This window comes from Mytilus edulis, chromosome 2 (assembly GCF_963676685.1).
Source record: "Mytilus edulis chromosome 2, xbMytEdul2.2, whole genome shotgun sequence".
Lineage (NCBI taxonomy): Eukaryota > Metazoa > Mollusca > Bivalvia > Mytilida > Mytilidae > Mytilus > Mytilus edulis.
Window position 1 is genome coordinate 19,099,959 of NC_092345.1, and position 12,335 is coordinate 19,112,293.

Consider the following 12,335-nt stretch of genomic DNA (forward strand, 5'->3'; position numbering starts at 1 on the left):
AGTTTATACATATCAAAATTAAATCGATTGTGTATTGAGATTAAGGTAGACTTTCGTTTATAGGTAAGTAGTATAAAAATCGATTAAACTAAAGCGTCGTGTTGCTAAGAAACCAAAGAATATCGGATATAACTTTCAAGGAAATTTATGAGACCCGATAACAATCATACTCTTCTATCACTACACTAAAAACGATAATTATATAATATGTACATGTGCACATGCCGGTGTCATTTGTGTGCTTTTTTTAAACAGTCAAATATGGCATGCATTGAATAAATGGTCACACTTGCTTTCACATTATAAAGCCGCCATAGCACACAGGTCACGGTTCAAAAATTAATCTATAACAAATATATTTATGAAAATTATTTGTTTACTTACTTTTATGAAAAGTAATCTATCCAGGATAACTATATTCTCTACATAAACTGATAAACAGTTAACAAAGAAATGACTTGCTTCAACCGACCTAAATTCCGCACCCTATTTTCATCGTAAAAAGTAAAGGCCTTCGAGTAGTAAGTTCCGAGTCGAACGGTAAAACATCAGTAAATCTATACCACGGACTCCGTCGTTTAAAGCTCTAAATTACAATCAGACATGTTTGTTTACACGTCTAATCCTGACCACTAGCTATTTAAAGGTATTCTTCCATTTACCTGTTACACAAGAATGGTTTTAAATGGTTACATCACATTCTACACAATCAGATAACTACAGTCATTTGGGTTTTTGGGTTGATGACCTATTTTACGTTCATGCGCTTCGAATGAGGATGTAGTTTTCAACATCGTCATGATTGTACAATGGAAGCTGTTGAACCATAGCTCTAGTTTAGGTCCGCGAATTGTCTGCATTAAATTGTGCCACAAGGTTTATAAGAGCAAATGGTTGATGTCTAATGATTGTATACAGTGGCGGATCTAGAAATTTTTATAAGTGGGGCCCGCTCCCGTTGCGCTTCAGTGATTCCTATATAATCAACCAAATGTTTTCTCAAAAAGGGGGGGGCAGGGGGCATGCCCCCTAAATCCGCCTCTGGTATAGCATGTACATGTCGGCTTACACGTGCAGTGGAGGATCCAAAAGGGGGTTCCGGATAACCCCCCTTTTTTGACGATCAATGCATTTGAAGGGGACTTATAGGATAGTTAGAACCCCTTTTCAAAATAGCTGGATCCGCCTCTGACCGAAATGAAAGAATACCTTTAAATAGCTAGTGTAGGCTTAATTTTGTTACATATAGATTCTTTTCCAGTCATATTATTTTATAAAGTCGTAGATAAAAGATTGGTATAAAAGTGTGAATGGTCGAGTTAAATTTTGTAATACCTGAAAGGGCCCTGTGATTATGAAATAAAGAATTTGAATTTGAATTAATGCATCATTATTTTTATTTATTTTTCATATTACGTTTTAAAATTATCAGTACACGTCATGGTACAGGACTATATGAATTGATAGATGAAAAAAAATAAAATGCATGGAACTTGACTCAGTTTACAAACAGAAATTTAATTTCAATACTTGCAAAACTAGGAATTGCATGATATTTGCCCTAGATGAAACATAATTTCAAGAAACATTTTTTAAATAATTTCTGAGAAATATTATGTAAGACATTATGAAATGTTATGGTATTACTAAAAAAAATTCTGACACTGTAAGACATGTTCAAGCCTTTCAATATTGTAGCTGTTTTGATTTTATATTAAAGATTTTATATAAACATTTGCATAATGTATATATTTTTTTTGTTGTTGAATGTGCATTCAAGTTGTATTCAGGTATTTGATTTTTTTTCCATTTCAACTCAGACCTGTATGTTATTACTTTCTTATTACATTAAGATTTTTTTTAATTTATAATTGATAATTGTGGTGACGTGAATGTCTGTTACAAACCTTGGCGTGTATCTTTTTCCCCAGGTATTCTACCGATATTTTTAGCTTCTATTTTTTCAATCGTCATATTTGATTTGATCTACAACATGCATTTTTCAGCATAAGGACATTGGTAATATACTGTATATGGTTATGAACTCATGAAACTAATCTTGGTTTCTACGATAAAATTTAATACACTAAATGTTTTATGTACTCACTCAAAAAAACTATGCTTTTTATTTTTCGAAGCTTTTAGCTTACGAATTCTTTAAAATGCATGAAATGACTGTTGTATGACATGTATCTATGGACATATGTATGCTTTTAAAGTGTAAATGTGTATCTGCATTGTGCATGATATGTTTTATGCATGCATGTAAATCTGTAATATATATCTTTTTAACTTTTTGTGCATGGATTATATACGGACTTGTCGGGTTTAAACCACCGATGAGCTTATGTTATACTGTTATGTGTTTACTAACTCTATTAAAATTAAAAACCAATTCTTCAGAGAACAATTGAAGGTCTTTCCACCTCCATAATAAGAATGAAATTTAAAAAACGATATTATAAAATGTCACTCCTTGTTGATGTTATTTGGTTCTTCAAATTGATATAAAAAATAAGACTAATAGGTATATGCAGAAGACTTGAAATAATTTTTAGCAGAGGTCAAAATCTAGAATGTCAAATTGACCTTTGACCTTGACCTCAATTTCAAGGTCATAGGTCAGTGATCTCAAATCAAATCCAGGTCGACAATCATTTGTATGGTTGTAGAGAAATACTGATTTCAAATACATAAGGGAGAAAACTCCTATAAGGGTTAACCAAAACACTTCGACTGAATAGATTGAAGTCGCACCTTTTTGTAAACAGCAATTTGGCAAACAAATCATATCATTTACTGTAACAGTTTCTTTTGAATGACGATAACAAGCAAAATTCAAAAAATTATAACATGACCTTGACCTTCGACCTTGACCTCAATTTCAAGGTCATAGGTCAGTGAACACAAAACGGAAGACCGGAGGTCAATCACTTGTATGGTTGTGGAGAAATACTGATTTGAAATACATAAGGGGAGAAAACTCCTATAAGGGTAAACCAAAACTCTTTGACTGAAATAGGTTGAAGTTGCGCCTTATTGTAAACAGTTATTTGGCAACACATCATATCATTTACTGTCACAGTCTCTGTGGTATAACGATAACAAGCAAAATTCAAAATTTAGAACATGACGATGACCTAGGACTTCATATCAAAAGACTGTTGGCCTCTACGACTTATAACGTATGAATTGATCCAACAAATCGCCTAATTTAAATTTTCAAAGGGAAATAACTCCCATAAGATGTCTTCCGATCACTAAAGTCAAAATAAACCAAATCATTCTCAAGAGTAGACGAACAATTTGGTGAAAACAGTTTGCCAAAATCTTGTACGGTTTTAGAGATATAGCGATAACAAGAAAAAGGGGACGCAGGGAGAAAAAAAAATAATCAGAAGAAAAACAAAAGGTCTTTCTACGAAAAGTGGAAAGACCTAATAAAGCTTTTGATTTGAATACAAATAGACAGGAAATAAGAATAAGTTTAATTTCTAATCGGATTAGAAAATTATATAGGACGTATAAATAAACTAACCATGTTAGTAACAAGTTCCTCAGTGGCTAACTTGTCCATGGGAATTTAATGTATCATTAATTGGGAAAGTTCTCCTATTTAGAGCTTGTTATATTGTTTGAACACTTTTTTATGGTTGAACAGACCTATATTTAATGAACATATATTATTGATATATATCGTTTTAGGAAGAGTATTTGCAACTGATGATAGCAGTCGATAAAAGGCAAAATTTCCTGATCTGCTGGGCATGGAATTTTTGTTTCTCAGGACTGGTATTTTGCGCACACCTCCTCCCGAACATTGTATATCATTCTGTTTAATTGTACTGAACTTGAAGCTAGATTCTAAAGTTAAACATTTGATATTTATCTCGCATCAGAAAGGTTGACAGAGTTATATACAGTGTAATTATTTATAAAATCATGCTAGTCTAAAAAGTACAGTTTTTTAATGTTTGCATCACACTCGGACGGTCGAGTGTTTTATGTCGAATACTTAAGACTAGTATACTCAAGCAAAATTACCAGCGTGACATTTATTTGTTTGTCAATATATAATATCCCACACTCTTGTGTTTGTGTATCAAGGCATAACTGTCACGAAATAGAAGTTTCTTCAAAATATATAGTTCAAAGTGGAATACTTGAAGGGTATATAGAATATAGAATATTGTTAAAAATGGAAATAGATATTATGGCCTTGTTCTTAACAACGTTTCTACTTCTGGTAGGCGGAACAAATACAGGTTGTCGACATTTATTACAATTTTTAAAAAAAATAAGAGAAAATTAGAGATCAGATGAATTTCCATCAGAATATTGTTCTTTGCATTTTCTAGATGCTAAATATAAGGAGCTGTAATGTCCACTATAAATTATGTCAAGTTTCACTAATGCAGATCGGGGATTATCTCCAAATGGTTCATACTATTCTATTTAGGATATAATTATAGTCCAGATGGGATACTAGTCATGATACATTTTCATATATTTTCATCTCATAGTGACATTTTGCGCCTTTCCTAAGTCAGGATTCTTGTATGATTTTTAGTTTTGGTTTTGGTTTATATGGCCTCCATTATCATTGAACTAGTACACATTTTTGTGTAGAGGCTAACTGAAGCACGCCTTCGGGTGCGGGATATTCCCGCTGTGTTGACCCATTGGGGGCCTATGCTATTTTTTACTCCGCTTTGGTCAGGTAGCTGTCTCTTTGACGCATTCCCCATTTCCATTCGCAATTTTATCAATGTATATTATGTCTGATTTTTTCAATTTCGGTAATATTGAAAAACGAATTTGTAAAGGTCAATAGCAGCAACTTTTGGTTAGCAAATTTTCAAGAAAATGAATAAGTTGCTAGAATGATTCCTGTAAAAATTAACATATTCTTAGGCACCCTCAAACTCAAACAATCCAGTATTCCAAAAAGCTGCCTTTTATATTATCAATTGCACTTTCAATATTTTTCCTTGAAACAAAAAAAAATATCTTGTTATCAATATGATACTCTAACCGACTAATTGTGAGATAATCCACAACCTGTAAAATGCACCCAAATTATCTTACTGATAGAGATTTACAGATTGACACCAGTTATCATGTACACAATTTGATAACAGTCAATGTATCAGATACATTTATCTTCCTTTATATCAATGGAATCTATCTATTTAACTACATATACAATTGCATTATGATCCATTATGAATCGTGTATAGGTTTCAAATTTGTAGTAACATAACAGGACACTCGCTCATTGAAGCATTTGGTTAGTTATGCATTGGTTCCCCTTTATATATTCATGCGCCACACCAAAGACATACAGAAAGGCACTGTCTGTTCATCTTTTGTGAAGGAGGCATGCAGTTTTTTTTAAGTGTATTTTCTCTACATTTTAAAGTATAATGATTGGTTTCAAAAGTGCGGCAGTAAAAATGTTTACCTCCATTAAAAATAGGGGGGTTATACAACTTCGAGTTTCAATTTCCTTAAAGGCCCTGAAATTTTCAACATCAGAATTTGTTATTAGATAGGGGGAGTTAATCCGCATGATAAAATTTGCAATAGTACCTGTTTTGTCGAGTGCTGTAAGAAAACGAGAACGATTATTTCCGATGATGGTCCTATCTTCTCAAAGTATCCTAGAAAAGCAATTTGTCTGCTGGTTTACTTTTCATATAAAACGAAGAGATTGTAAAGGTGAATTGTCTATAGAAAATACAGTACATCATCACAAGCACACGTTGGGGTATTCATGTTTAATATCTGATACGAGCGAATTACTGAGGGTCAAGGTTCAAATTACAGGCCGTGGTCAGCTGATTTCTGTATGGACAATGTTTAATCGCTCCTGCAAATATTGTGAATTCTAAATCTCCACTGTTTCGCGCGTTCTCTGCGTGTCCGATACTGAATACTAGTATATTGTATCAAGAAAACGATCTGGTAAACAATTGTAAGTTAGTATATTCAAAAATTACAAGAGAAGGGATATGTCTGTACATAAAAAGTAGTTTAAAAAATAATGAAATACGTATGATATTTTAAAAAGATTATATAGGGTCATAACATGCAGTTACCAATCACTAGTATAATATGTCTCTGATGTAGCAAGCGATTTGAAAAGCAGGCTTTAATATGAGTTACAGCCGATTTCATTGAGTGTGTAGGCAAAGGTAGTATATTTGGTTAGCTTGCTTGCTAGCTGAACCGTGAAGTTATTACTAGGTAAGGTATACTACCCTCCTTCCGTAGTAACATAGCCCCTACAAACAGATAGATTGGTTATCTATCGGACTAGTCTACTCTTAAAGAAGGATAGTTTACCAAACCTAATAATGATTTCACGGTTCAGCTAGCAATCAAGCTAACCAAATAGGTTGGGTCCTACTAAAATGCGCCCGGGAGCGCCCGGGTGAAGAAAAAGCGCCAGGGTAAAAGAAAAAGCGCCCGGAGAAGAAAATATAGCGCCCGGGGAACAGAAAAAGCGCCCGTGGAAAATATATTTATATTTTATTGGCATGAGACACCTTTGTTAAGTTATGAAAATTGATTTATTTTTTTATTTTAGACAAGTAATTTGCCAATTCAGATAATATATACGTTTGTAATAAAGCACAAAAACAAGTATGAATATTTCAATTTTAACAATAATATATAAATACTATTCCGAAAGACTGATAATAATGGATCACAGTTTATGCGGAAGATTTATAACATGTAAGACATCAAAAGACATGTTTTTCAAAAACGATATGTACCGTAGTTAAAACAAGGGGGTAAAAAGCAGAAGTTTGGTTTAAATTTAAGTCTAAGCATTAAAACCCTGATAACCATAACCATTGAAACAGTTTTAGTTTTATAAAAAGATACAATAAATCTATCTCAGCCAGGGGTTAAAATTTTTTGTAACAGCTAACTAGCCCAAGACTTGTTGGCAGCAGGATTTCACTAGCCCTGTTGGAAGAACTGCTAGTCCATCAAAACTGACCTGCTAGCCCTAGTATGCCGTAAAAATCAAGAGTTTGCTGCCTAATACAAAATGTGTGTCCTTTGTTTTGAAGAAGACATTATACATGTTATACACTGTATTTCATATTTTTTGTTAATCTGCTATTTATTCTGTTGGTGCTTAACCTAATTTAGTTGTTCCCACATTCAAAGCAGACTTTTTATTTGCGTGCTTGGGGCAATTAACGGCAATTTTTACAGAGCATCGTCTGTTTTTTTTCATCACCAACAGCCAACCTTGCCAGAGGAATCATTGTGTCCTACTTCTGCCAACTTTTTTTACAGGAAGTAAATATGGTAAATGCGTGAGTTTTTGGCCAAATTGTAAAGATCAAATACAAAACAATAGATCAAAGGCAAATGCTTCCAAATTAGCATGAAAATGTGTGAATCTCGCGATAAAGACTTGGCAGGCTTCCTGTCTTACTTTTTGGACCTTTTGGATTATAGCTCTTCATCTTTTATATAAGCTTTGGATTTCAAATAATTTGGCCACGAGCATCACTGAAGAGACATGTATTGTCGAAATGCGCATCTGGTGCAACAAAATTGGTACCGTTAATTATTAGACACTATAAAAACATTTCCACTTTTCCCGGTCGTATTTGGCATTTTTTGGGGGGATGAATTGTCAGTCTCATTACCCCCTTCATCTACAGTTTTTCGTTTTGAAACGTATAAAGTTCCTGGGGTTCCCGTATTAAAATATTAAGAAATATTTTGTTGCATAGTTTCGTGCTCAAGAGCTGTGCGACAAGACAGGTCAATACCGATCAATACATCATACCCCCAAATACCGTTAATTGAAAATCTCGACATCAGCAATGTACAATACCCCAGGCCATGGTATGAGAAATCAATATTTAAAGTACTAGAATTGCAATCAACATACGATACCGAGCAGCCAGAGTTGTTTTTCTATTTTTAAAATATGTACAACAGGACCTGTACAAACCAGTTCAAATTCTTGGAAAATTGAATCGGATTGGCTAACATAGAATAGTGATGAAGGGATTTTCCACTTTCTATATTGGAAACGTCAAGAATTTTGTGTTACTAGTCCGTCGGGCATATCGGGTTACACATTTTAACTGCCCGAGGCGTAATTGATCTAGTCCCGGGCGTCGGGCTAGTGGAATTTTTAACCCCTGTCAGCATCTGTATAAAAAAGTGTTCACCATGCCGTTGCGAAAATATTAGACCTCAGGCACCGATTATTTTTAGTAACAAAATATACATTTTGATCGAAATCTAAAATGTACAACAACACTTTAGATGTAGCATCGTGACATATCCCCATTTATATTAAGGACAAAACAAGCAATGATTAGTTATTTTTAAGGAAAAAAAATATTGTTATAAAATATTATTATTTTCTTCTCCCGGGCGCTAATTTTCTTCTCCGGGCGCTAATTTTCCTTCTCCGGGCGCTTTTTCTTTTCCCCGGGCGCTTTTTCTTTTCCCGGGCGCTCCCGGGCGCTTTTAAGTAGGACCGAATATATTACCTTTGCCAGATCGTTTTCTTGATACAATATACTAGTACTCGGCAAGCAAGCTAACCAAATATACTACCTTTAACTACACACTCAATAAAATCGGCTGTAATGTTTGGTGTAAAAACTGGTTTGAGTTGTTGTTGGAATGCATTCCTCGAAAGACTTATTTTTCTACTGGCTATATAGAATGAAATTCAAAACAGTGTGGCTGTGGCCATTGATTGACACATTAAATTCATCCATTGACTGGGACAATTTACGTGAACGTTTGTCTGTAACGACCACTGTTCACGACGTACCTACGATAGACAATTAAAAGTTAACTGTAGGGTCACCAAAGGTTTCTTAACGCCTTTAATTATAAAATAATTCAAAAAAATAATCAGGAATAACCTTTATGATTTGATTTATATAATTGATATTAAATCAAAACATCGTGTTATTTCTGATTAGTTTTTCGAATTACTTTATTAAGGTGTTGAGAACCTTTGGTGACCCCATAGTTTAAGTGTCTTTAAAAAGTACATAGTGAACAGTGGTCGTTACATACAAACGTTCACCTAAATTGTCCCAGTCAATGGATGAATTTAATGTGTCAATCAATGGCCACAGCCACACTGTTTTGAATTTCATTCTATATATGTCACTGTCTTGCTAGATAAGTGTCCAAGAAAACAAATATAAACAAAATTATTTAACACTTCGACTACAAGTCACAACATCCAGAACGCAAATTCAAACGGACCTTTTAATTTAAAACAGTTAATGCGAATACACCAATAACACCGCAAAATATCAAGTTTTAACAAAAACCAACTCGACTCATTCTAAAAACTGTTTATCTTTGTTGTATGAACAAAATCCCTTATTTTATCAATCTTAAATTAAACAGAACAAACTTTGAAATCTTTATATTCTTTCAAAAAACATGTGTATATTGAAAGTTCACGTGACAATGTGCAGACTGGTCGTCACGCATGAAGACGAAGATGAAGACTGGCGATTTTGATAAACAAAAATTGAAAACAAAGGTATATTTTTTTATGTGCATGGAGAAAGTAGATATATGTTTTTTTTTACTCAAGAATTGAATGCTTCTTTCTGTAACTTTATTGGGATGTAAAAGCGTTGACCGAAGTACATGCGCTTCATTCTAAAAATGTGCGCACGGTCAACGCTTTTACAACCCTATGAAGTTACAAAAAGAAGCATTCAATACTTATAATTACATTTTTTAGCTAGGATCATGAAAACACGAATTTTATCAATTTGTTATTTAATTTACTTGTGCACTTTATTGTGGGACCTCGTGTTATCATGAATGAAAAGTTTTATTGAGTAATGCAATTGCTTAAGGAATAACACGTGATGTGTAGTTAGCCAATCAGAATAACGTATTGTAGTGAAACATACATCTAATGTAATTATAAACAAATGTTAGGTACTTTTCATGGCAGAATAACCGCAAACATTAAACATACTTTCTTTATAACATTTCCATTTAGCCTGAAATAACGTTACATTAGCATATATATCTGTACTTTTTTCATGTGCAGTTGAATTATTTTTGAGAATAATATTAATATCAATGAAAACAATGGCAATCGTATCCCTCAGAGAAAAATCATGCTCTTTGATTTATAATATATAAAAACAACCAAGGTCATCTACCAAGTTTTTCTATATGAAAAACCTTTTCAAGTAGATTTTTTAAGACCTAGTAAAATTTATACGAACCTTTCTTAAAGGCCCGTATATATTTCACAACCATATATATCAGGTATAATTAAAGTTGGGGTAACCATTGCGGTAAACATTTTTTAGTTGCTAATCAACTTATATGGAAATCAATACTTCTATATTTCAATATTACACGCTTTTCTGTCTAGTTCTTACCGTTTTACTCAATTTTATATATAAAATCCATTGTGGACAAAGATGATCAGTCAAAGTGTTTGCCTCAATATGAATTCATCTACACTTAATATTTCTTTATTCATGTGCAAATACATACAGATTCATGGACACCATTAAGTGCATACTAAAAAAAAATATATACATTTTTTTAAGAGAATTGATTTCCAAATTCCACGGTTTACGATACAATAAAATTGAGAATGGAAAGTGCCAAAGAGACAACAACCCGACCAAAGAAAAAAACAACAGCAGAAGGTCACCAACAGGTCTTCAATGTAGCGAGAAATTCTCGCACCCGGAGGCATCCTTCAGCTGGCCCCTAAACAAATATATATTAGTTCAGTGATAATGAACGCATATAGCAGAGCATCTTGTAATTTAAAATTAGATTTTGAACAGTGTCACCAACAAAAGGCATACAATATACTATAAAAAATTGATATGTATCAAGACAATTGCTAGTAGTAATAAGTACAAGTTATATAACAACACCAACACATGTTACCGGAACTCTTATCTTTTTTTCACTATAGAAACAGATAGCTTGTAAAGGAAATAAAAGCGTTGTCTGGGATTTATTGATTAATTGATTGATTTGTGCTTAACGCCAAATTCAGCACATTTTGGTCAGAAAACTTTTACTCTGTTCCTGAGAGTACAAAACACGAAATTCGGTATTTTGATAGGTTGATTTCGGAGTCTTTAGTAGATATCGTATTCAAAAGATTAATGACCATAGGCGGATCCAAGGGGGGGAGGTTTGGTCCGGTCCCCCCTTTCATGGGAAAAAATTTGGTTGATTATATAGGGAATCACTGAAGCGTGACTGGAGCGGCCCCTCTTACAAAAAGTTCTGGATACGCCACTGATGACTCACTGCAAGGTCAATAACTTCATTAGGAACACAATTAAGTCCGCTCAGGAGTTGCACCTTTGATTACCTCTGATTACTGAGAGCATGTTATTTTTATACAGGTGTCACCAAATAAAAAGCTATAGTTACTAAACAAACTATTTGCAATACCACTGTTTTTTATACTCCCGAACATAAAAACTAACTCTTAAAGAAAGGGTCCTATCTATCTATGCCAAAATCGATGTCATTATAAATGGTACAAACAAAATCTCAAACTGGGGTCTATTTTAAGCTACAGTCAGGACCAAATGAAATCCCGACACGCATTATCAAACAATTAGCACCAGAAAATACACCACACCTCACTCCCATTTGTAAACCATCGTTGTTCGGAGGGGAGGTGTTATCGAAATGGCGAAAGCAAACGCTACAATGGCAACACAAAGAGAAATACATACATGGAAAGGTGTGTCGGTGTTCAATGATAATAGAATGCAACAGGTTGTTTGTTAAGGTAGGTCTCTATCACCGTTCTAGCATACTTGTATACTTAAAATGAAAAATAAGTTTAAGGCTTCATTATTCTTCTGCATCGTCCTCGGTTCGATACCCGGTCGGGTCAGTGAGATCAAAAGCTAGTCGGCCCAGAGGTCAAATAATGTGTTAGGGTAGGGTGACATGTCTTCCTGTCAGTGCTGACTTTTATTTTTGCTGTTAACTGCTAAGTTATAAAAATGTAAAAGGCAAAAATGGTCAGCATGAATCGACTTACAAATAAATCGATGTAGTCGAAATAGTTATACGGTTTCTTATTTGAGTAATTTCCCTCAAATGACGATTTCAATCCATATTTTGCATTAGGTGGAATTTATAAATATAGGTAGTTCGAAATTTCTATTAAAAGCAAAAATGATCAGCGAAGTAAAAACTACTAATCAGTCAAATGATCGAAATCGCCAGTCGACATCCCCTTAGATTATGTTGGTTTTTTTTAACTAATTCTACTTGTGTTTTACGTTTATTTTAAAACACAA

The 12,335-nt window shown here is 33.7% G+C and overlaps 1 protein-coding gene across 6 annotated transcripts in view; it reads right to left on the minus strand.

The window, feature by feature from the left end:
• Positions 1-12,335, minus strand: part of LOC139511641 (ceramide synthase 5-like) — a 44,971-nt gene that overhangs the window by 30,412 nt on the left and 2,224 nt on the right. The window contains exon 1 of one of the 6 annotated variants that reach the window (XM_071298591.1): positions 385-774. The exons of 1 other annotated variant lie outside the window; for it this stretch is intronic. The gene's annotated coding sequence lies outside the window, so the exon portion shown is untranslated. Of the gene's footprint in view, positions 1-384; positions 800-5,592; positions 5,729-12,335 lie in introns of those variants that run through there. 4 more of the 6 variants (XM_071298595.1, XM_071298592.1, XM_071298598.1 and 1 more) reach the window with 4 other exon arrangements.